This window comes from Lissotriton helveticus, chromosome 5_1 (genome assembly GCF_964261635.1).
Source record: "Lissotriton helveticus chromosome 5_1, aLisHel1.1, whole genome shotgun sequence".
Lineage (NCBI taxonomy): Eukaryota > Metazoa > Chordata > Amphibia > Caudata > Salamandridae > Lissotriton > Lissotriton helveticus.
In genome coordinates, this window is record NC_136065.1 from 832,579,332 (window position 1) to 832,585,331 (window position 6,000).

The 6,000-nt window shown below is 43.4% G+C and overlaps 1 long non-coding RNA gene across 1 annotated transcript; it reads left to right on the forward strand.

The window, feature by feature from the left end:
- Positions 1-95: 95 nt before the first annotated feature.
- On the forward strand, positions 96-5,758 carry LOC144754940 (uncharacterized). Its single transcript, XR_013594809.1, has 4 exons — positions 96-252; positions 2,045-2,098; positions 4,211-4,264; positions 5,481-5,758. It is a non-coding gene; the product is annotated as an uncharacterized LOC144754940 (long non-coding RNA).
- Positions 5,759-6,000: the final 242 nt, after the last annotated feature.

Genomic DNA, 6,000 nt, shown 5'->3' on the forward strand with positions numbered 1-6,000 from the left:
CCCTTAGACCAATTTTCCTGGATTTTGAAGGCTCATTAAACACTCCTGAATGCTGATTCAAGTACCGGGCATGGCACCGACTCGTGTATATAAAGAAGACGCTGAGCCCACGAACCCTACATCACCGAAGCATACACCCTCCGCCATCTTCTTGACGCAGATTGTGCCACTCAGTGCCAACAGGAACCATGTCTGCTAAGGGCGGAGGATATAGCCAGAAGACCCAGGTCCAGGACGCTTGTTCTCAAGACCGTAAGTACCTTACATCCTGTAGAGTCCTCAGAGGCATAGCTTGGGGGTGGAGGGGTGTTTAGGGTGTTACACCCCCTAATAAATGTATTTTCCAGTAAATAGTTGGGTACAGGTGATTTCAGTGAGGTGTCTGTTGGAATTCACCAGGAATGTTTTTACATAAAAGCAGGCAAAAACACACACACACACGCACACACTCTCCTTTCTTTTCTCAAAAATGTTGGTTATTTTATCACTTTGCACCTCTACCAATCCGCATTCGTCTTTCTTTCCACTGCTCCTCAAGTCCCTCTCATGCACCCTGCCTGCTACATAATGTGCTTAAACTGTATACGCCAGGGTGATTGTTGGAAACTCTTAAACTCACCCCCATCTTACTGGCCAAGCAATGCCCCTGAGAATCATACGCCCTTCAAGAGAGGCTTGGAGGAGAGTTCACCAAAATTCAGCTTCAGCTTTCAAGGCTATGCGCTACTCTCTTGCTGAATCACGAAAGACAATACCGCCAGAAAGCAACAAGAAAATCTTTCCCTTGGTGAAGTTCCCAAGGCAGAGGTGGAGAAGTCTGAGATAAACTAAGAAATTATGGCTGGAGTGGGCAACGGTCAGTCTAATGTCAAGTGACATATATGTCTTAAAAAGGAAAGTTTAGGCTTGTCAAAAGGTTTTATTTTGCTAGTTTTGCCAGGTGGAAATGGCAGTTTAAAAATGCACACAAGCTGAAATGGCAGGGCTGAGGCATGTTTTACAAGGCTACTTAAGTGGATAGCACAATCAGTGATGCAGTCCCCCCAGTAGCATTTGATTTCCAGTCCCTGGGTACAGGTAGTTCCACTTAACCCCTCACTGGAGAAAGCCTAGCTATTTGTACGCCTTCCCAGGTTTACTCTGGGAATGCTCCAAAATCCATGGGTGAATCCATGTTACAATGTAACGTGACACAGCATATGCAGTTGTGTTGCCTTTTCTTTACTAAGCCATGCAAGGCGGCACAAATTGTTCCTTGCGTGGCTTTGTAAATATTACTGAAGCCTTTGGGTTGTTGTTGCATCGCCTTGCACAATCCAAGGACAACACAAAGGGTTCATATATCTGGGCTATAGTGTCTGGTCCTCTGTAAATCTGCCCATCTCGGGGCTAATCTCAAATGTCGCCACACCCTCATCTATTGTATCAATCTAAGAAGAGGATTGGCGCAGCATCCGCCAATCATATCAGTTTGTCTTTAGACACTCAACTTTGCCCTTCTCCACTGCCATGAACGTGCACAATGTTTTGATGCATTCAAACCGTTTAACGGGTTATTGATTTGAATGTGCTTTGCTTTATTGCGCTGTTAGAACGCTTGTTTAGTTAGCTCAACATGAAAACTACTCAACATTTTCTGTCTTATGGGGATTTACATGCTATATGGTGAATTGTTTTTGCAGTGTCTTCATTTATTAAGTGGTTGGCCTACATAGCATCAGCATTCTATATATTTAAGGGAGGATTGAGGGCTGATCCTCCTTTTAAATGTTGGTTGCACAGAGAGGGAGGAAGTTAACACAACTGGTTGTGCTTGTGTGAGATGGCACCATAAGATTGGTGAACAGGTGAGGTTTGAGCCCGAGGACTTTGAAGATGCACCTTGATTGTTGTGTGCTTCCACGAAGAACTGAATACCGTAGCACAAAAGCCAGCCTAAATGGCTGTGTATGACTCGGTTGACCTCAGTCTACAAGCCCTATAAACAATGTGTGGAACAGGGGTAAGCTTACTTTTACTAATATACAGCTTGCCTTCCTTTTAGCATGCAAAGCCGCGGACCCATGCCAAGGTCAGCAGTCTGCAGGAAAGGGCCAAGGTAAGACAATTTGCCCTAAGTATGTATGTTTGTGGTACTTAGCCGAAAGACAGCACAACAGTGTACAGGGTCAAAGGTAAAGATACAGTCAAAAAATGATTGATAGTGTAGCAGGATTTCGGAAGCGAAAGCAGACTTTTACTGTGTTGTGATGTAGTGTTCTTTAACCCCTGCGCTGAGGGGCTGTTTCCCCCCGCTGTGCTGGTGGGCGCGTACAGCACCCCGGTGCTCATGACGAGCTCAACTCTTCATCAGCCACGGTGCTCCGGTGCTCATGACAAGCCGAGCTCGTCATGACCGCGCCCGTTTCATGGATTGCTCAGCACAGCAGGGGAATCAGCCCAGCATGCGAGCGTTCCAACGGTCATGACGAGCTCAGCTCGTCATGAGCACCAGAGCGCCGTACACAGAAGGGTTAAAGAGGTGTGCTTTCAGTTCTTTACTATACTAGTGCAGGTTTTGCAGATCCTGGTAGATATAGGGATGTCGTTCCAGATCCTCGTGCACAGATGGATGCCGATTGGGTACATGGAGACCGCTGGCAGTTCACAGCTGCTCCAATAAATGAAGCCACGTACAGGTGGCTGACCAGCAGGATCCCCCAAATGCCTGGTATTAGAGAGAGGGGAAATATCATTTTATGTCCAGAAAAGTGTCCAAGATCGACCTATTTACCCACAAAACAACTTGTTCTAACTTAGGCAGCCATAATGCAAATTGTACCATAACAGCTCTAATCTATTGTGTGAGATATTAAAGCTAAATAAAAACCTGGCGGGTCAGAGTGGCAGCAAATGTCAAAATAAGTTAAAGGAAAAGGAAACAGGCCAAAAGTGCAATTGTAATGTGTTTAGATAATGGCTTTTGTAAATATCATTTCTCATTTTCCTATGCTGTTTAAAGCACTTTTCTACCTGCAGAGGTTTGTTATTTTCTTAAATGTAGAAGGATTTGAAATCCAAACGATATATCACAAACAAATAAAATAGTGCCTTTTTTGCCAGTTTTGCCAGGTCGAAATGGCAGGTTCAAAATGCACACAGGCTGAAATGGCAGGGCTGAGGCATGTTTTACAAGGCTACTTAAGTGGATAGCACAATCAGTGATGCAGTCCCCCCAGTAGCATTTGATTTCCAGTCCCTGGGTACAGGTAGTTCCACTTAACCCCTCACTGGAGAAAGCCTAGCTATTTGTACGCCTTCCCAGGTTTACTCTGGGAATGCTCCAAAATCCATGGGTGAATCCATGTTACAATGTAACGTGACACAGCATATGCAGTTGTGTTGCCTTTTCTTTACTAAGCCATGCAAGGCGGCACAAATTGTTCCTTGCATGGCTTTGTAAATATTACTGAAGTCTTTGGGTTGTTGTTGTATCGCCTTGCACAATGCAAGGACAACACAAAGGCTTATATATCTGGACCATAGTGTCTGGTCCTCTGTAAATCTGTCCATCTCAGGGCTGATCTCAAATGGCGCCACACCCTCATCTATTGTATCAATCTAAGAGGATTGGGGCAGTATCTGCCAATCATATCAGTTTGTCTTTAGACACTCAACTTTGCCCTTCTCCACTGCCATGAACGTGCACAATGTTTTGATGCATTCAAACCGTTTAACGTGTTAGTGATTTGAATGTGCTTTGCTTTTTTGTGCTGTTAGAACACTATGTTTAGTTAGCTCAACATGTAAACCACTCAACATTTTCTGTCTTATGGGGACTTGCATGCTATATGGTGAATTGTTTTTGCAGTGTCTTCATTTATTAAGTGGTTGGCCTACATAGCATCAGTATTCTATATATTTAAGGGAGGATTGAGGACTGATCCTCCTTTTAAATGTTGGTTGCACAGAGAGGGAGGAAGTTAACACAACTGGTCTTGCTTGTGTGAGATGGGACCATAAGATTGGTGAACAGGTGAGGTTTGAGAGCGAGGACTTGAAGATGCATCCTGATTATTGTGTGCTTCCATGAAGAACTGAATGCCGGAGCACAAACGCCAGCCTAAATGGCTGTGTATGACTCAGTTGACCTCAGTCTACAAGCCCTATAAACAATGTGTGGAACAGGGTAAGCTTACCTTTACTAATATACAGCTTGCCTTCCTTTTAGCATGCCAAGCCGCGGACCCATGCCAAGGCCAGCAGTCTGCAGGGAAGGGCCAAGGTAAGAGAATTTGCCCTATGTATGTTTGTGGTACTTAGCCGAAAGACAGCATAACAGTGTACAGGGTCAAAGGTAAAGATACAGTCAAAAAATGATTGACAGTGTAGCAGGATTTTGAAAGGGAAAGCGGACTTTAACTGTGTTGTGATGTAGTGTTCTTTAAAGAAGTGTGCCTTCAGCTCTTTTCTATACTAGTGCAGGTTTTGTAGGTCCTGGTAGATATAGGGATGCCGTTCCAGATCCTCGGTGCACAGATGGATGCCGATTGGGTACATGGAGACCGCTGGCAGTTCACAGCTGCTCCAATAAATGAAACCACGTACAGGTGGCTGACCAGCAGGATCCTCCAACTGCCTGGTTTTGAGAGAGGGGGGAAATATCATTGTATGCCCAGAAAAGTGTTCCAAGACCGACCTATTTACCCACAAAACAACTTGTTCTAACTTAGGCAGCCATAATGGCAATTGTAGCATAATAGCTCTAATCTATAGTGTGAGATATTAAAGCTAAATAAAAACCTGGCGGGTCAGAGTGGCAGCAAATGTAAAAAAACAATAAGTAAAAGGAAAATGAAACAGACCAAAAGTGCAATTGTAATGTGTTTAGATAATGGCTTTTGTAAATATCATTTCTCATTTTCCTATGCTGTTTAAAACACTTTTCTACCTGCAAAGGTTTGTTATTTTCTTAACCGTAGAATTATCTGATATCCAAACGATATCTCACAAATGAATAAAATAGTGCCTTATGTGCCAAGAGGATGATGGTATATGGTCGGTCGAGTGTGGAGTTGCCAGTTTACACAGGATTCTTTGACAGCACTCAGCCCATACCAGTAAATATAGATTACAGCAACTTTAGGTGTGGGCTCTGAAAACTATCTTCACTTAATTATAATCAAGAATGTGTTTATTGAGGATTGCTGCTTAAATTGTAAGCAGCATAATAAGAGCAAGAGTCCTAAATATTATAACAAAAAAGAGCACAAAATGACTACTCAACTACTAGCTTATAAAATATACCTAACATCAGCGAGGTGTACGTGTGAAAATAGAAGGTCAATGCATGTGTGATTTCTTCGAAGGTTATGTCATGTTTTGGATTCTGCCTAATGCTTCTGTAGTAGTGAAAGAGTCCAGCATTGACACCTTCAAGGGAGTAAAGCTGATGTGCTATGGCTCAATGTTTGCTTCACCTCTTTGTACTGCCTTTGCAGATGCTTGCATGCCTGACCCATGCCAGGGAGCTCAGACTCAACAGTCTCAGCAGACTCAACAGCAATCAGGTGGCTACAAAAAACACTGAGAGGCTGCCGGCGTGCAGCCGACCATGCACATGTGACATCAGACCCTTGTAAAGGAGACATTGAAGATATACAGAAATCCCAGCTGCTGCTTTCTTCATCTCAAAAATATCATGTTACCTGGAATATCTGAAATTACCTCTGGCCAAGAATGATGGTGTTAAGGATGTATTAAATTAATGTAGACTAGAGGATTTGTGGTCTTGTTCTTTATTTCTACAATGTTGGCATTTGTTGTTGAATAGGTATTCTCTTGGAATTTATATTGTGATCCATTATGTTTCAAAAACTCTGGTTTGTTCTCAGCCTGATTCAGCTTTCATAGTCCACTGTCCCACTGCATGCATCATCACACCTTGCCTTCTATAGCAGAGACTTGAAAATGACATGAAGGTGATTGTGCTACTGAACAACCACCACCCGAATATCATGT